Raw genomic sequence first — 18,153 nt, forward strand, 5'->3', positions numbered from 1 at the left:
ACAAGTGATTCTACTCCATGATGACGGATGTTGCAGAAAGACATAGTTACAACAATTTAACATGGTTCCTTGTGCTCATCACACCATAATGCACGATTATGGAGTCATGATTTATTGTCTTCACCATGAACTATATTAAACCCATAATGTCCTTTACCTATAGTGTTCTATTGACGATGCTAGACCTGCCAACATGTCAGGGGATCTCCCTAGTAAGAGGTCCCAATTATACCTCAGACCGGTTGGTGTAGGAGTCTTAGCAGTGGGTCGTATGGTATCACCTTGACTGCAGTTTCGCATAGAGGAAGTAAGATGTTCTAGTTTGTAGCAAGGGTGTGATCGATGTGGAAAGTCAAGGCAGGTGCATGAACGTTTCTAACACATGGAAAGTTGGGTGAGTGTGCCCCTTGAAAACTTGTGATAACATGCGGCTTGTAAGGGAACACATGAGCGAAAGTGCATCACAAACTAGAAAGCAATTTAGTTAACAATCCAAAGTTATGGTTAAACCAATCAACAAATTTTAGTAAGATTCATAGATACTTATATATAATATTCCATACAAGCATGCGTAAGAAAACAGATACATATATCATTTAGGGTAACCAAGTTAGCTGGGATATAATAACAACATGTGCATGAAATGTGTTGGCTCTGTTATATTAAGAAGTGTAAGTTCCATTCATACAATACATCCATGACCAACCACTAGTTCTGATAGAGGAACGTTATATTCATTGCCGCCTACTCCTCCAAAGAGATATACCAGCTCCGCACAGTGGAGAAGCCAAGGCTCCTTACAATATTGTCCAAGCTCTCTCTAAGATAGTCCTATTAGAAGCTTGGTTGACCAGAAGCCTTTACAATGAGTTATGAGGAAGTATTTATAGCAAAGGGTGGGGTGACCCTTGACATTCCCCTTTGTGACTGTTCATGTATCCTCATGACTCTTCAACTACTCTATGACTCTTAAATTCAACTATCGACACTTAAACTTCTACTTGACAAGATGTTACACTACAATGCACATGTGCCCATGTGAGACAAAATAGCTTGATCAATCCATGCAAGACATCACTAACACGCAGACCATTGTGGTGAGAACAACTCTTTGATATCTTCATGATGGTTGATGGTGGTGAATTGATGCCAAGCTTGGTCATCTATGATGGTGTCTGTGCAAATGGTGACATATTGTTGAAGTGAATTCTTGCCTCTGTTGCATCCGGGTACACTGGTATGGCTCCATCATCTAACTCATTTGATGGTATGCTCATGGTCATCCTGGGTGCAACCGAACGAGCAACTCGTTGATGCATAGTGTCTGCACTAATCTCTAAGCATGTGTTGGTGGCCATGCACAACAACTTGCCAAAGTACATGTTCAGCTCCAGTTGGACCTGCTTCTTGTCTTTGCCTCGGTGAGTGTGCCGAATTGGGGGGATCACATGTGTGCACACAATGACATGCATGCTACTGAATTCCCTTGCATGTAACCAACAACACTGCTCAACTTGTCTACTCCATTCCAATTGTTGGGATAGATCTATAACTTATACGGTCGCAGTTTCATATGTCTGTGCATGTTGTACCCCCTGCTGTACTCATTCCTTATGCAAGTCATTCTCTCATCTATAGAGCTCATGTTATTCCTTGAGTTGTTGCTTCAACACATGCAACTCCTTCTCTATTCCTTTCTTTGCCTTCGCGTGATGTTCATGTCATGACGTCACCTCATACCTTAGTCTCCAAAGTTACTTTCGTCATGAGTGGATCTACTCTAAACTTGCAACTTTTCTCATCATTTATGTTGTTAACAACCTTCCTCTTGCATTCGTCACGTGTAGGACTGCTACCTTCTACTACTGCTGATGGTGATGCTCATTATGATGTTGTTACCATTCATCTCTATATCCTTGTTCATGAACAACTTGATGTCTTTGTGGATATGCAAGTTCATAGACACTTGATCAACTGCATCCCCATTTGCACTCTCAACAGTTTCCTTTGACTCTGCTCCCATGAAGGCCATTTTACTTGTGCTGGTGAGAGACAGACAAACACCTATGATTCCTGGAGACATAGAAACACTCATGGCAAGAAATCTATCATTCGAAAACCAAAACAAACTTGAGGAAAAACTTGCAACATACATGTGTGATTGATCCTGAAGGTTGTGCAATTTTCAATGGGAGGTTGGGAGACTGACTACAAAAACTACAAAAGGCACAGTCTAGGATGTCAGGAGGCTTACTAGCTACTAGAACTGTGTAATGCACAATCCAACTTAGCCTATTGATGGTTGAAACTACACAATGTGAAATTTTAGTCAGTAGTGATATGCAATCAGCGAATTGCATTGTGCAGTTTTTGGGGCCAGCAGGACACTGCCTCCAAGAATTGAGAAATGCAAGCCTAGATGTGAGTGTTGGGCTAGACTTGTGCAATTTCTGAAGGGAAGGCAGAGACTTCACTTTCAAAAATGTGCAATGCTAGCCGAGAAAAGGCACGGTCTGGGCTAAGGCAGCCCAAACCTGCCTACAAGCGACTAAAAACATGAGAATACTAAACACATGGTGAAACTGAGTGTAAACAGGAGTGACTTATCAGGCATGCAAACAATGAGTGCAAGATTCAAAAAATAGGAAAACATGCATGTGTGTGATGTGAGTCACTACAATGGCAACTATCGGTGCAAAAAAAGTGTCATGCATGCGACAACAGTGAAATGAGAATGAAAACTAAAATGATCCTTCTATAAGCTAACATACATTAAAACAACAACAATCACTCACTGAAATCAAGTAGACAAAACTCACACAAAGTGAAACACAAAAAGCGACAGAAACGCAGTGCAAGACATGAAAAGAGGGCTTACCTCGAAACAACTGAGATGAATGTGCCAAGAACTCCTAGATGAAATCTGGGATATCGGTGCTACAAGGTCGATGTGAGGAATGAGCTTTGCATCATCTGGTTGATGAGCTTTGATAAAATCGAGGTTGTGACATGCATGCTACAAATCAAGGAAAAACGACACATAGTGGGAGGTTTCTAAAAGAATCCTTTCATGTAATCTCTAGCTGCTAAAAAAAGATCCCTAAATCAAGGGATGCCTTTGCATTCTATCTTGGGTGAAGTAGTATATACATGCAAATTAGTTTTTCTCAGTCCTAGGTGGAATCGTTGAGCTCAATGGCACATGCAATAACCTACTCAGCTGAGGGGAAATTTTACGTATTTTTGGGAGGGAGTTGGGATGGTTGCACAGAGGGATTGCTCAATTTTTGGGTGGAGCAGCTGACTTCTACCTCGAATTGCATAATTTCTGGGTTGAGCAGTCCTACTGGGAGAGATTGTGTGATTTTTCCAGTGAAGGTTGACATATTTGCACAATTCTGGAGCCCAGCAAGTTTCTAGATAGGATTGCGCAATTTCTAGAGGGAAGGTTAGTTCCCCTCCAGAATTGCACAAATCCTTGAGGGGGATGCAGCAAGCTATCATGCACAAGCTAGAAATCTGCTGGAAAAGCATTGATTCTTATGTACTTGACAATGCAAGACATGCTGCTAAGGATGGTTGGTAAGGAGCATCGAAAACAAAGCTAAGGAAAAATTTTGGAGGGCGGTTGTAGCCACTACAACATGTTCAAACCTAACCAAATCTTTTGTATTTTAGAAAATTTTGTCTATAAATAAGCATATGTATTTTCAAAGATTTTGATGAAAACTACATAGTTTGATTGACTAATTAGTTATTGTATTTAACTCATTTGTTTTCTACTAGTCATCTACCTAATATGACCTACACATCAATTAAATTCCTCTAACCACTCAATTGTTAGTCCCACTAGTCGACCACATGACCAACTATCCTCTAGTCAGTTATTAGACCATCCCATCAAGCACATAGTATAGTTTATTTTTTTCAACCACTCAACTAAATGTATGTAATTATTTGACCTTTCAAATAACTATCTCCATAGCCTCTAGAGCTATGATGAATCAACAAAACCTTTTTTTCTAGCACCCCTCCTTCATCATAAAGTGTTGGAGGTTTACGAAGTGAAATTATGTCAACATGACATTCCCCCATATAAATACAAAATTCTAATTCCATAACATATGTTGTATCTTAATGAAATTGGATTCAACAATGGATTTATAGAGGTATCAATAATGTGATTATATGTCTTTTACTATACATGAGTGAGAAAACTAGTTGTTGTAAGTAGTGAGCATAAATTTTGACATGCTTCATCTTATTATGTGGAACATGATTTTAAACATCCTAAATCACACATTGATTATCACAATTAATACTAGTAGATTTTCTTGTAGGAAACCTAATCTCTTCCAAGGGTTGATGGATCCAAGCTACCTTTGTCCCAAATTTTACAACTTCATGGTATTCAAGTTCCATAGTTTATAAAGAGACTACATGGTTTTTCTTAAATAACCAAATCACAGTCCAATACATCTAAAGAGAAAAATATAGCCAAAAGTGGACTTCCAGTTATTGTTGTCACCTATTTAGTTAGAGTTGGTCAAGTTGAATAATGAGTCTAAATTTCAACAAAATTTGATACAAAAATGAGAGGTAAAATTGATGTAATTAAAAAATTTATTTGTATATTTAAAGTGCATTTCTTTCATATCCTACATAAACAGGAAATGACACTAATAGAAATAATTTTTAAGTCAACTATGAGTTAAATAAATAAGGACACTAACCAACTGTTAAGAAAGAGAAGCACTAACATCAGGATATTAACACTCTTTAGTGAACTTGATACCTGAATGAAATGGTTCAGAACATGGCTTACAATTAGCCGTATTATAGAATTTGAATAATTTGAATACATATTTCGATTGAGAGAGAAATATACGATTATGTAATGGAAAGAGAAATAGACCAAGAAAGAAATGTAGAAGGCCAAGGTTGATCATCTCAATGATGAAAGCAAGTTAACTCTTGAAGCCAAGGACATGATTAGTGTTATTTATATTTATAAATAAATAATCAACATGGGAAAAAACAATAAAATTCTCACCATTATTTTTTGATACATAGAGAAAATGATCATATTCATTTCACCTAATTTGGAAATAATCAGCCAATATTACCATACTAAGTTTGAGGCACTTACTTCAAATCATATAGGTTTGTAGTTATGTTGTAGCGGCTACAATCGCCCTCCAAAATTTTTCCTTCAATTTGTTTTGGAGTCTCCCTCTCGACCATCCTCAACAACATGTTCTGCGCTATCAAGCACATCAGCTTCAGCTACTTCATAGAGTCTTGTCAGCCTGTGCATACAAGCTTGTTTCACCCCTTTCATAGGCTGCTTTCCGGATTTAGTGCCAATTGTTGGTTGAGAAACTCCCTCTGGGAATTGTACAATTATGGAGGGGAACCATCCTTCCCTCCAAAACTTGCACAAAACTAGATAGAAACCCAGTTTGGCTCCAGAATTGCGCAATTCTTCCTGACAGTCTTCCTCCCAAAAATTGCGCAATTCATCCGAGGATAGCTACTCAGCCTAGAAATTGTACAATTCTAGGAAGCAGTCACCTGCTACTCCTAGAAATTACGCAATCCCTATAAGACAACCAACCTAGAAGCTAGTAGAAATTATGCAAATCCAACCACGAAGCCTACCAAGCTCAGAAATTATGCAATACAATCAAACAAGATTCCTTCTAAAAATTGCGAGGTCTGACTGAGGACTACTGCTCAGCTCAGAAATTGTACAATGTAGTCAAACAAGCTTCCTTGAGAAAACTGCGATGTCTAACACAGGGCAACCTACTGGGCTCAGAAATTGCGTAATACTATCAAGCATGCTTCCTTGGGAAAATTGTGCAGTATGATCTAAGACAACTTCTCAACCCAGAAATTGTGCAATCATGAGAGGCAATCACCTATTCGTCCTAGAAATTATGCAATCCCTCTAGGACAACCATCTCCGCTTAGCCCAAAAACTATGCAGATTTTCATCCCAGGCTCGCAGACTAATGCATGTGCCTTCAGGTTGACCGGTTCCCTTTGGGACTGAGAAAAACTAATTTGCATGCATGGATTGCTTCTCCCAAGGTATCATGCAAAGGCATCCCTTGATTCAAGGATCTATTTTTTGCATCTCAAGGTTATATGCAAGGATCATTTCAAAAACCTCTTACCAAGTGTCACTTTTCCTAGATTTGTGGCATGCACGTCACAACTCCGATTTTACCAAAACTCATCAACCAGACACTGTAGAGCACATTTCTCACATCAACCTTGTAGCTTTGACATCCCACATTGCATCCAGGAGTCATCAGCACATTCAACTCAGTTGTTTTGGGGTAAACCCACTTTTCATGACTTGCGTTGCATTTCTGTCGCTTTTTATGTATCGCTTCGTGTGAGTGATGTCTGCTTCATTTCAGTGAGAAATTGATATCTTTTGCATGTATGTCAGCCTGTATAAGCACCATATCAGTTTTCGTTTGCATCTCACTATTGTCGTAGGCATGACACTGTTTTGCACGAACAGTCGTCGTTGCGGCGACTCACTTCACACACATGCATGCTTTCCCATTTTCTGAATCCTACACTTTTTGTTTGAATGAATGATAATTCACTCTTGTTTTCACTCATCTCACCATGCATTCGTACTTCTCATGTTTTCAGTCTCCCATCATCCGGATTGGGTTGCCTTGGCCTAGACTGTTCCTTGCCCAGCTAGCACTGCGTAGTTCCGAAAGCGAAGGCTCTCCCTTCCCTCCAGAACTTGTGCAAGCCTAGTTAAGCACTGTCCTCTAGACCTACATTGCAAAATTCTTGGAGGCAGTGTCCTGCTCGCCCTAGAAATTGCGCAATGCAGTTTGTTGGTTGCATGTCACTACTGACTAAAATTGTGCATTGCACAATTTCAGTCCTCAGTAGTCTAGGATGGACTATGCATTGCGTAGTTCCAGCAAATAGTCGGGGCTATGCCTCACATAGTTTTAGCAGTCAGTCTCCCCACCTCCCATGGAAATTTTGCCACTTTCACGTTCAATCACATAGGTATGTTGCAAGTCGCTCCTCAAGTTTGTTTTCATTTTTGATTGACATATTGCTTTCCATTAGTGTTGTTATGTCCCTAGGCATCACAGGTGTCTATCTATCTCTGTACAGCACAAGTACAACATCTTCGATAAGAGCAGAGTCAAAGACACTGTTAAGAGCGCAATTGGGGATGCAGTCGATCAAGTGTCTATGAACTTTCATATCCATGAAGAAATCAAGTTATTCATGGAAAATGATATCAAGAACTATGGAAATGACATCACAATGAGCAACACCATCATCAAAAATAGAAGGTAGCACACTTGCATGTGACGAATGCAAGAGGAAGGTTGTTGACAACATAGAGGCAAACCAAAGCTGCAAGTTCAAAACAAATCCACTCATGATGAGAGTGGCTTTGGAGATTGAGGCTATGAGGTGATGATGTGAAATGAAGGTTGCACAAAGGTAGAGAATGAAATAGAGAAGGAGTTCCATGTGTTGAAGCAAGAACTCTAAGAAGAACAGGAGCTTCATAGATAGACAATGAGTTACAGCAAGAACTGCTACAACAGGGGGCACAACATGCATAAATGGATTAAACTGTGCCCCTAAAAGTTATAGATCCATCGCATCAGCTGGCATGGATGGAGGGTGGTTGTGGAGGGTGGTTATAGGCACTACAGCATGTTCAAACCTAACCAAATCTTTTGTATTTTAGAAAATTTTGTCTATAAATAAACATATGTATTTTCAACGATTTTGATGAAATTTACATAGTTTCATTGGCTAATTAATTATTGTATTTAACTCATTCTTTTTTTACTATTCATCTACCTAATATGACTTACACATCAATTCAATTCCTCTAACCACTCAATTGGTAGTCCTACTAGTCAACCACATGACTAACTATTCTCTAGTTAGTTATTAGATCAACCCATCAAGCACATAGTCTAGTTTATTTTTTTTCAACCGCTCGACTAAATGTATGTCATTATTTGATCTTTCAAATAACTATCTCCAAAGGCTCTAGAGCTACGATGAATCGACAAAACCTTATTTTCTAACACCCCTCCTTCATCAGAAATTCCTAGAGGTTTAGGAAGTGAAATTATGTCAGCATGACATTCCCCGATATAAATACAAAATTCTAATTCCATAATATATGTTGTATCATAATGAACTTGGATTGAAGAATGGATTTATAGAGGTATCAGTAATGTGATCATACATCTTTTAGTATGCACAAGTGAGAAAACTAGTTGTTATAAGTAGTGAGCATAAAGTTTGACATGCTTCATCTTATTATGTGGAACATGATTTTAAACATCCTAAATCACACATTGATTATCACAATTAATATTGGTAGATTTGTCTCTAGGAAACCTAATGTCTTCCAAGAGTTGATGAATCCAAGCTACATTTGTCCCAACATTTAAAACTTCATGGTATTCAAGTTCCATAGTTTATAAAAAGACTACATGTTATTTCTTAAATAAACAAATCATAGTCCAATACTAAAGAGAAAAATATAGCCAAAAGTGGACTTTTGGTTATTGTTGTCACCTATTTAGTCAAAGTTGGTGAAGTTGAATAATGAGTCTAAATTTCAACAAAATTCGATACCAAAATGAGAGGTAAAATTGATGTAACTAACAATTTTATTTGTATATTTAAGGTGGATTTCTTTCATATCCTACATAAAAACAAAATGTCACTAATAGAAATAAATTTTAAGTCAACTATGAGTTAAATAAATAAGGACACTGACCAATTGTTAAGAAAGAGTAGCACCAACATCAGGATATTAAAACTCTTTAGTGAACTTGATACCTAAATGAAACGGTTTAGAACATGGCTTACAATCATCCATATTATAGAATTTGAATAGTTCGAATAAATATTTAGATTGTGAGAGAAATAGACAATTAGGTAATGGAAAAAGAAATAGACCAAGAGAGAAATGTAGAAGGCCAAGGTTTATCATCCCAAGGATGAAAGCAAGTTAACTCTTGAAGCCTAGGACAAGATTAATGTTATTTATAGTTATAAATAAATCATGAACATGTGAGAAAATAATCAAATTCTCACCATTAATTTTTAATACATAGAGAATATGATCATATTCATAGAGTTTGCACCTAATTTGGAAAAAATCTACCAATATTAGCACACTAAGTTTGAGGCACTTACCTAAAACCATATAGGTTTATAGTTGTGTTGTAGTAACTACAGCCACCCTCCAAAATTTTTCCTTAGGTTCGTTTTGGAGCCTACCTCCCGACGATCCTCAAGAACATGTCTTTCACTATCAAGCACATCATCTTCAGTTCTTTCATAGAGTATTGTTAGCCTGTGCATGCAAGTGTGTTTCACCCCCTTCACAAGCTTCTTTCTGGACTTAGTGTCAATTGTTGGTTGTGCAGATCCCTCTCGGAATTGTTAAATTCTCAAGGGGAAGAATCCTTCCCTTCATAAATTACACAAAACTAGCTGGACACCTAGCTAGCTCCAGAATTGCGCAATTCTTCCTGACAATCTTCCTCCCAAAATGTAAGGTCCCACCTTACCAACCATCAGTCTTATACCAAGCCTAACTCAAAATGCGATTTAAGATTAAGTTTTTAAGACGTAAAAGTTAATGAAAGGTTATATATCTATATTTTTATTTTTATTGGTATTCTTTACACTACATACTAATTTCTACTAACTAATTAACCCATGGTAACATTAAACTTCTCATTAAAGCTACAGGGTCATGGTTCCTCAAGATCCAAAACTTACAACCATAAGTCTTAAAATCACATTCAACTTCTAAAGGAGTGGTTTCCAATTATTATGAATTCATATGTGAGCTAACAATTACAACATTTCACCTAACCAATTTTCCTTCCATGGATTTTTACTTCAATGGAATCATCATGCTTATTCTTTGAGATATCTCCAAAAACGCCTTGGTTGCAGATCCTAAATTTACTTAGTCATTTTTATAGAAAATTCATAGATGTAATTAGCTACAACCATTGAAGCATTATGTCAAACAATTTGCAAGCATGAAATGTATAGCCATTGAGGCATTTTGTCAGACACTTACAACAATAAGACTTAAGTCGATTTCACCAAAATTAACTAATATGAATCTAATATTACATAATTTCTTTTTCTTTGTCAGTAATGCCAAGAAGTGAACCTAATACATAAGTAGAATTGTCATCCATCTTGATTTCTGCATATACAGAAATTTAGGGACATAATGACTATAAATATTTAAGAATTTTTACAAATAGTTCGCAACAATGTAGCTACGACCATTGGGAATTTGAACAATGGTTAACAGTCACAAAACAATTGCTAACTATTAAACAATCAAACAAGCAATCACAAGTTCATTAAACTATCAATGTATTAACCATTGATACTTTAAAATAATAATTCCAAGTTTATATAACAGACTGATTTCATAAAAACAGATTACCAGGTAAATCACAGCTACAACAAAAAAGTAGCAAGACAAACCACGAGGCAGCAGCAAAAAATCTGTAAAATATAGAAGATTACAGAACTGGATTTTGAAACTCTACTTTTTGAAATCAAAGTTGAGGCGACATGGCCAAAGGGTACCGGTACCCCCTGAAGTTAAAATAAATTGAAACAGAAATGCCGAGATATCCGATTATTTAAAATCATAGCCAAAAACAAAGTCATACTATCTCATTTATCCCTTTTATCAAACATATACTCTGAAAACTTATCTACAGCTGTAAAAAGAGAAGGAAAACCCAAATTTTTGCTATCAACATGTTTTCATAAAACTCATGGAAGCCTGAATGCTTCAGCCATTAAGACATGATGTAAATCAACTTGCAATGAAATTGTACAAAAAAAACTTACATAAAATGAACTACAGTTATCGCAAAGTTCCTTCAAAATTTATTGTGCAACATTTGATATAAATCTAAGTTTTAGTCAACAACTAGATAAGAAAAACCATGTAATGAACTACAAAAGGAAACACAATATAATGTTGTCAACATACCTGGCAGTTAATTTATACAACTCAAAAAACTGGAGTATTCTCCAGCTCCAATGAGAGTATGCTCTAGCTCCAATATCCTTACCAACTCATTGTGAATGACCCAATTTTCCTCTCAACCATATCCAAGAAGAAATTCTCCCCCTGGAACCCCCAAGTTGCAAAAGCTCACAAGAAGTACCAAAAGACAACAATAGAGAGATTTGCAAGGGAAGCTAAGGAAGAAAATTTTCACTTCCTCTTAATACCACTCATGGCCAACCTCAATAGCTAGAGATCTTAGGAATTTAACAATAATTTCATATTTATTATGGAAGCAATTGGCTACTCTCCATATCTCTCCCTCTCACTATTTTTCTCAAGTCTCTTCCACTCTTGGCCTCCTAATCCCCAAGTGAGAATACATGAGACTCATATATAGGAGGAGCAACCAATGCTTTTCATAAAGGAGTAATGTGCATGCATTGGATTCCATTTAGAGGAGTGTAACTTATGTCATTAATGAGAGGTATGCATGCCTTAGTTAGGGAGAGTGTAACATATGAATTAAAGAGAGCGTAAGAGGAATATTTTATGACATATTTTTCATGAGTGAAAATGAATATTCCATTCTTTGATGAGTGCATAAAATAGAGTATAATGAATTATTTAAGAGAGAGAGAGAGAGAGAGAGAGAGATAGAGCCATGAGATTCATGAAGGAGGTGTAAATTGATTGAGGAGATAAAATTGACTTGTAATTCCTTTTTAATAATAATATCATAGTCTCGTAAAATATAATATTAATATTAATAATATTGAGGATTCAATCAAGATTGAACTATTAGGATTGATTAATGATAAGTTAATCTGTTTTTCTTCAACTCCGCTTGATTACCAATTTATGTAAAGTGATTTACTATTTTTAGAAAGTCATGCCTCAGATGTTGGACATGACTTTCCATTTTTAGAAAGTCATTCCAGAATTGTGAGAATGAAATTTTATTTAAGGAAATTCATCCATGAGTGGTATTTTTATTCTGGAGAATATGGATTCCGCACCCCTATTTCATGCATCTCCATCCCTTAGTAGATTGAGGACTCCATGCCCTGATCTACTCCAGTCATCCAAGCTTCCACAACTTGATCTTTTTAAATATTCAGGACTCTGTGCCCTAAATATACAAGACTCCACGTCTTTATCTTTCTTGGATTTAGGAATACACGCCCTAATTTCCATGCCCTCTCATCTACTATGCTTTGAAACTTTGTGTTTCTCCTTATGGTACTGATTGCAAGCTTCTACCCATCTAATGGTTTGCTGGTAAGGCCTTGTTCAAAGACCCGCACACATTACAATCTCATAGATCAAAGGAATCAAATGAATTTCATAATGAAATTAACTTAATCACATTTTACCCATAATGGTGCATGGCTTCCACAATCATCTTGGTTTTGAAGAAATGACTTCCACAGTCATTCATAATTGAACATCCTTGTCAGAAAATGACCAGATACCCTACCACATCCTACTTAGTAAAATATTAGACATATATAATCACACAAATCATGTATCTTCCATACTTCATAATTAACCATCTATTCCACATAACCATGAGAATCCATGGGTATATGTGTCTCAATCTTGGATCACCATCCATGTCATAGACCTACTTCATAAATCAGATACAAATAGAAAAAACATATGTGTAACATTTTACTTAACCAAAACCATCTAATACATATAATCAATTATGCCACATATGAGAGGAAATATAACTATATAAAACATTGTTCCCCAATCCAGTGATCAATCTATCATACATAAACATAAAAGGAAATATAACTATGTATGTAAAACATTATTCCTCAATCAAGTGATCAACCTATCATATATATATAACCCTTGATAGGAGTGACAAAAATATACTAGAAAAATAGGACATGACACAAAAATTGTGCAATTCATCTCAAGATAGTTGCTCAACGAAGAAATTGCACAATTTTGGGTAGCAATCACCTGCTACTCCCAAAAATTATGCAATCCCTATGGGATAGCCAACCCAGTAGCTAACAGAAATTGCGCAAATCCATCCATAAAGCCTCCATGGCTTAGAAATTGTGAATACAGTCAGACAGGCTTCCTTTAGAAAATTGCAAGGTCCGACCCAGGACATATGCTCAACTCAGAAATTGTGCAATGCAGTCAGATAGGCTTCCTTGAGAAAATTGTGAGGTCTGACACAGGGCAGCCTGCTGAGCTTAGAAATTGTGCAATACTGTCACGCATGCTTCTTTGAGAAAATTGCGCAGTCTAACCAAGGAGAGCTTCTCAACCTAGAAATTGTGCAATTGTGAGAGACAATCACCTATTCTTCACATAAATTATGCAATCCCTCTAGGACAACCATCTCTGCTTAGCCTAGAAACTGCATAGATTCTCATCCTAGGCTCATAGACCAATGCATGTCCTTCAAGTTGATCGGTTCCCTCTAGGACCAAGCCAAACTAATTTGCATGCATGGATTACTTCTCGCAAGGCAGCATGAAAATGCATCCCTTGATTCAAGGATCTATTTCTAGAATCTCAAGGTTACATGAAAGGTCATTTTAGAAACCTCCTACATGGTGTCGCTTTTCCTAGATTTGTGGCATGCTCATCACAACCTTGATTTTATCAAAACTCATCAACCAGATGCTGTAGAGCACATTGCTCACATCAACCTTGTAGCTTTGACATCCCACATTACATCTATGAGTCGTTGGCACATTCAGCTCAGTTGTTTTTGGATAAGCCCACCTTTCATGACTTGCATTGCGTTTCTTTCGCTTTTTGTGTATCGCTTCGTGTCAGTGAGGTCTACTTCATTTTTGTGAGAAATTGATGACGTTTTCATGTATGTTAGCTTGTATAGAACCATATCAATTTTTGTTTGCATCTCATTGCTATCACATGCATGACACTGTTTTGCACGAATGGTCGCCGTTGTAACGACTCGCTTCACTCACTTGCATGCTTTCTCATTTTTTGAATCCTACACTTGTTATTTGCATGAATGATCATTCACTCTTGTTTACACTAATCTCACCATGCATTCAGAGTTCTCATGTTTTCAATTGCCAGCTGGCCGGACTGGTTGCCTTGGCCCAGACCGTGCCTTGCCTGGCTAGCACTGCGCATTTCCAGAAGTGAGGGCTCTCCCTTCCCTTCAAAAATTATGCAAGCCTGGCCAAGCACTGACCTCCCAAACTACATTCCACAATTCTTGGAGGCAGTGTCCTGCTGGCCCCAAAAACTGTGCAATGTAGTTTGTTGGTTGCATGTCACTACTAACTGAAATTGTGCATTGCACATTTTCAGTCCTGAGCAGTCCAAGATGGACTATTCATTTCACAGTTCCAGCAGTTAGTCAGCCTCTTGATAGTCTAGACTGTGACTCACACAGTTTTGGCAGTCAGTCTCCCCACCTCCTAGTGGAAATTGTGAAACTTTCATGTTGAATCACATAGGTATGTTGCAATTGAGTCCTCACATTTCTATTCGTTTTCGACTCAGTAGCTGGAATGGAGCAGACAAGGTGAGAAATTTTTGTTATTACATGCAAGGGAATTCAATAGCATGCATGTCATTGTGTGCACACATGCGATCCCATCCATTTGGCACACTCACTGAGGTGAAGGCAAGAAGCAAGTCCAACTGTAGCTAAACATCTATTTTGACAAGTTAATGTGCACGACAACCAGCACATGCTTGGAGATCAACATAGACACTATGCATCAACATGTTGCTGGTTCAGTCACACCCAGGACAACCAAGTGCATGATATCAGATGAGTTGGATGGAGGAGCCATATCAATGTACATTGATGCAAAAAATGCAGGAGCTTGCTTCATCAATATGTCACAGTTGAGGGCATGGACACCATCATGGAGGACCAAGCTTGGCATCAGTTCACCACTATCGACCATCACAAGGATGTCAAACAGTTGTTCTCACCACAACGGTCTAAGTGTTAGTGATGTCTTGCATGGCCTGATCAAGCCATTTTGTCTCACATGGGTACATGTGCATTGTAATGTAACATCTTGTTAAGTGGAATTTCATGTGTCGATAGTTGGATGTAATAGTCATAGAGTACATGAAGAGTCATGAGGGTAGATGAAATGTCACAAAGTGGAATTTCAAGGGCCACCCCACCCTTTACTATAAATAGTCCCTCATAACTCATTATAGAGGCTTTTGGTTAGCCAAGCTTCAATAGGACTATCTTAGAGAAAGCTTGGAAAATATGGTAACGTGCCTTGGCTTCTCCACTATGCAAATCTAGTATATCTCTTTAGAGGAGCAGGCAGTTGTGGTTGTAATGTTCCACTATCAAAACTAGTGGTTTGACATTGATGTATTGTATGATTGGAACTTACACTTCTTAATATAACAGAGCCAACATGTTTGATGCATATATTTTATTTTATTTATGCTATCTAGTTTACTCTAAATGATATATGCATTTGTTTTCTTACGTAGGCATGTGTGCACTATTCTGTATAAGTATGTATGGACCTTTCTAAATGTGTTTTTGGTTTAACCATCACTTTGGATTTCTTGCTAACTTTCTTTCCAGATTGTGATGCGTCTTCTCTTGTGTGTTCACTTCCAAGCTACATACTATTACAAGTTTCCAAGGGGTGCACTCACATCACTCTCCATGTTTTAGAACCTCTCATGCACCTTCATTGACTTACTGCAGCTGTCACACGCTTGCTACCAAAAAGGAAATCATACTTGCCTCTCTGTGAAACCAAGGTCAAGGCATTACCGTACAGCCCACTACTAGGAATGCTACACCAAATGGTCTGAGGTCTAATTGGGACTTATTACCAAGGAGATCCCCTGACATGTTGGCAAGTCTAATACTATCAACATTTTTTGCGCTAAAAGGAGGGCTAGAGGACAAGCTATGTCCTGTCATCTTCTTTTGAACCTTTTCATATCTATCATGGAGTCTCGCACTCTTCTCCCTCCATGATGTTTTCTTCATGTCGAATCTGTTACCATCAAGAGGTTTTTTTTCGATCTCTTGTCCACATACATGTATGATGGTGAAGGCGAAGTGGCTTGGCCTAAGTCCTTACATGACTTCCTTTCCATGATTCATGACGAAGATAGATGTTCTGACAAATAGGGCAGTCTGCTGCTTGCATACACACTTTGTGAATCTCCACATCAGTGGCTGTGCAACCTACTGGCTGATAGTGTGCACTCACTTGAAAACTTCTGTGATCTCATTGAAGACACTTTCTATCATTTTGATCCAGAACATCTTGACAAAAAACTGTTACAACAATGGAAGGCTTTACGTGAATCACCTATGGATTTTTGCTAGCGCTTCCGTGATTTGCAGTTTCAAGCTTTGAAGAGCCATATGAAATTTTTCTATCTTTGGGAACAATACTGTCTTTAGAAATTTTCTCATCCCAAGAAGAAGTTTGAGCTAAAGCCTTTCTCAACATTCTTCAGTGATGGAGGTGCACAATCACAGACAGATGTGGTCATTGTCACAAGTGATTATCTATCATCCGCTCATCAAACAGCTCCACCACTGCAAAGTGATGTGGGAGATCATGCTCACAAATTTGTTCAACGGTCACATCCTCGCAACATCACTTCACTTAATTTTCGCATAGATTTGGTTGTGAGTCCCTCGACTTGTCATATGTATTTTGTACCACAACCTCCATCTTCGTACTTGGTTGTTCCTCCAGATGATATTGTTTTGTGTTCTTCCATTCCAGACTCTACACTTCTTGTGAACAAGGAACAAACCATCAACAGAGTTGGTTTTGCATAACCAACATATGCTGCCATTCATGAAGAGTATGACTAAGAGCTTGAGCATCAACACTCGGTGAAGGATGACTCCCTTCTATCCGAGCCCCTTCTATTCTTTCCTGACATTTTTGGTGAACCTTCCATCCATGATTTTGCATGTGTATCTTCATTCATGCATGCACCCATTGTTGATCACTCGCAAGACACTCTGGATGTTGTCCATGATCCGATAATGGAGAGGATAAGTTATTCATTGAAAATCCACTTGATATTCCATCTACCATTTTCAGAAACACAGAGGATGAGTTTGTTCGCTTTCCATCTACGGCTCTATTTTATTTTTTAGATCATGAGGATGTCGATGAAATCATTTATTTTTTAGATTGTGGCTATCATGATCCATTTAATCCCATATTCGATAACGATCATGTTTCTATCGCAGTTGATTTTTCGAAGCCACTAGTTTATGATGATCTATCTCGCGATGAAGTCGAAACATACCAGATTGTTGAGGCACTTCAGTACAAGCTGATGGTTATGTCAGGCCCTCACTGTCATGAGGTTGGTTTCACTTCCGATCAAGAAATTTTTCAATCACCCAAGGCTCCTCATCACTCATCTATATTCATTGAAGATCAATCTCACACACATGTAATGCTTCCTCCACTACAACTACATGATCCCATCACTCATGCATTGGAGGAATCTTACATTACAAGCACACATGCATGACGGAAGTTGTCTTTGTTTCTTTCGTTTTCTTGCATGTCCCAGTTAAGAGTGTGTGTATGCTTCACAGCTTCACGTAGTGTCGCACAACACCGTGATAAGTCCATGGACCACATGTCATGTACTTGCAATCACATATGTCAGGTGAACACTTTTAAACATGAGGTGTGTTTGTCTTCATTGTTATATCTTTCTTGCTTGTTGGTTCACACAACCGAGTTGCTCGTGGACCAAGCCTTCAGCAACATGGGTCAACCAACACACCAATGGCTACATTGGAAATATCACTTGACGTGGTCAGTCCCATGCACTGTTAGTTTAGGAGTAGGATTACTGTTTTCTTTCACTTTATTTCCTTCCATTCCTATTTTCTTTCTTGCTTTGCATGTTTGTTTGTCGGCATTCTTGTTTTCATACTCACTTTGATTTCACATTTAATCCTACTTCCGCTTTTCTTTTTGTTTGTTTGCTTGCTTTTTTTGTTCGTAGGTTAGTTTCGCACGAAACCATGCATGACCCTTGATCAAGTTGGCTAAAAGTACAAG

This window comes from Pinus tabuliformis, chromosome 1_2 (assembly GCF_031772625.1).
Source record: "Pinus tabuliformis cultivar Carrire ecotype Pingquan chromosome 1_2, CPIR1, whole genome shotgun sequence".
Classification (NCBI taxonomy): domain Eukaryota; kingdom Viridiplantae; phylum Streptophyta; class Pinopsida; order Pinales; family Pinaceae; genus Pinus; species Pinus tabuliformis.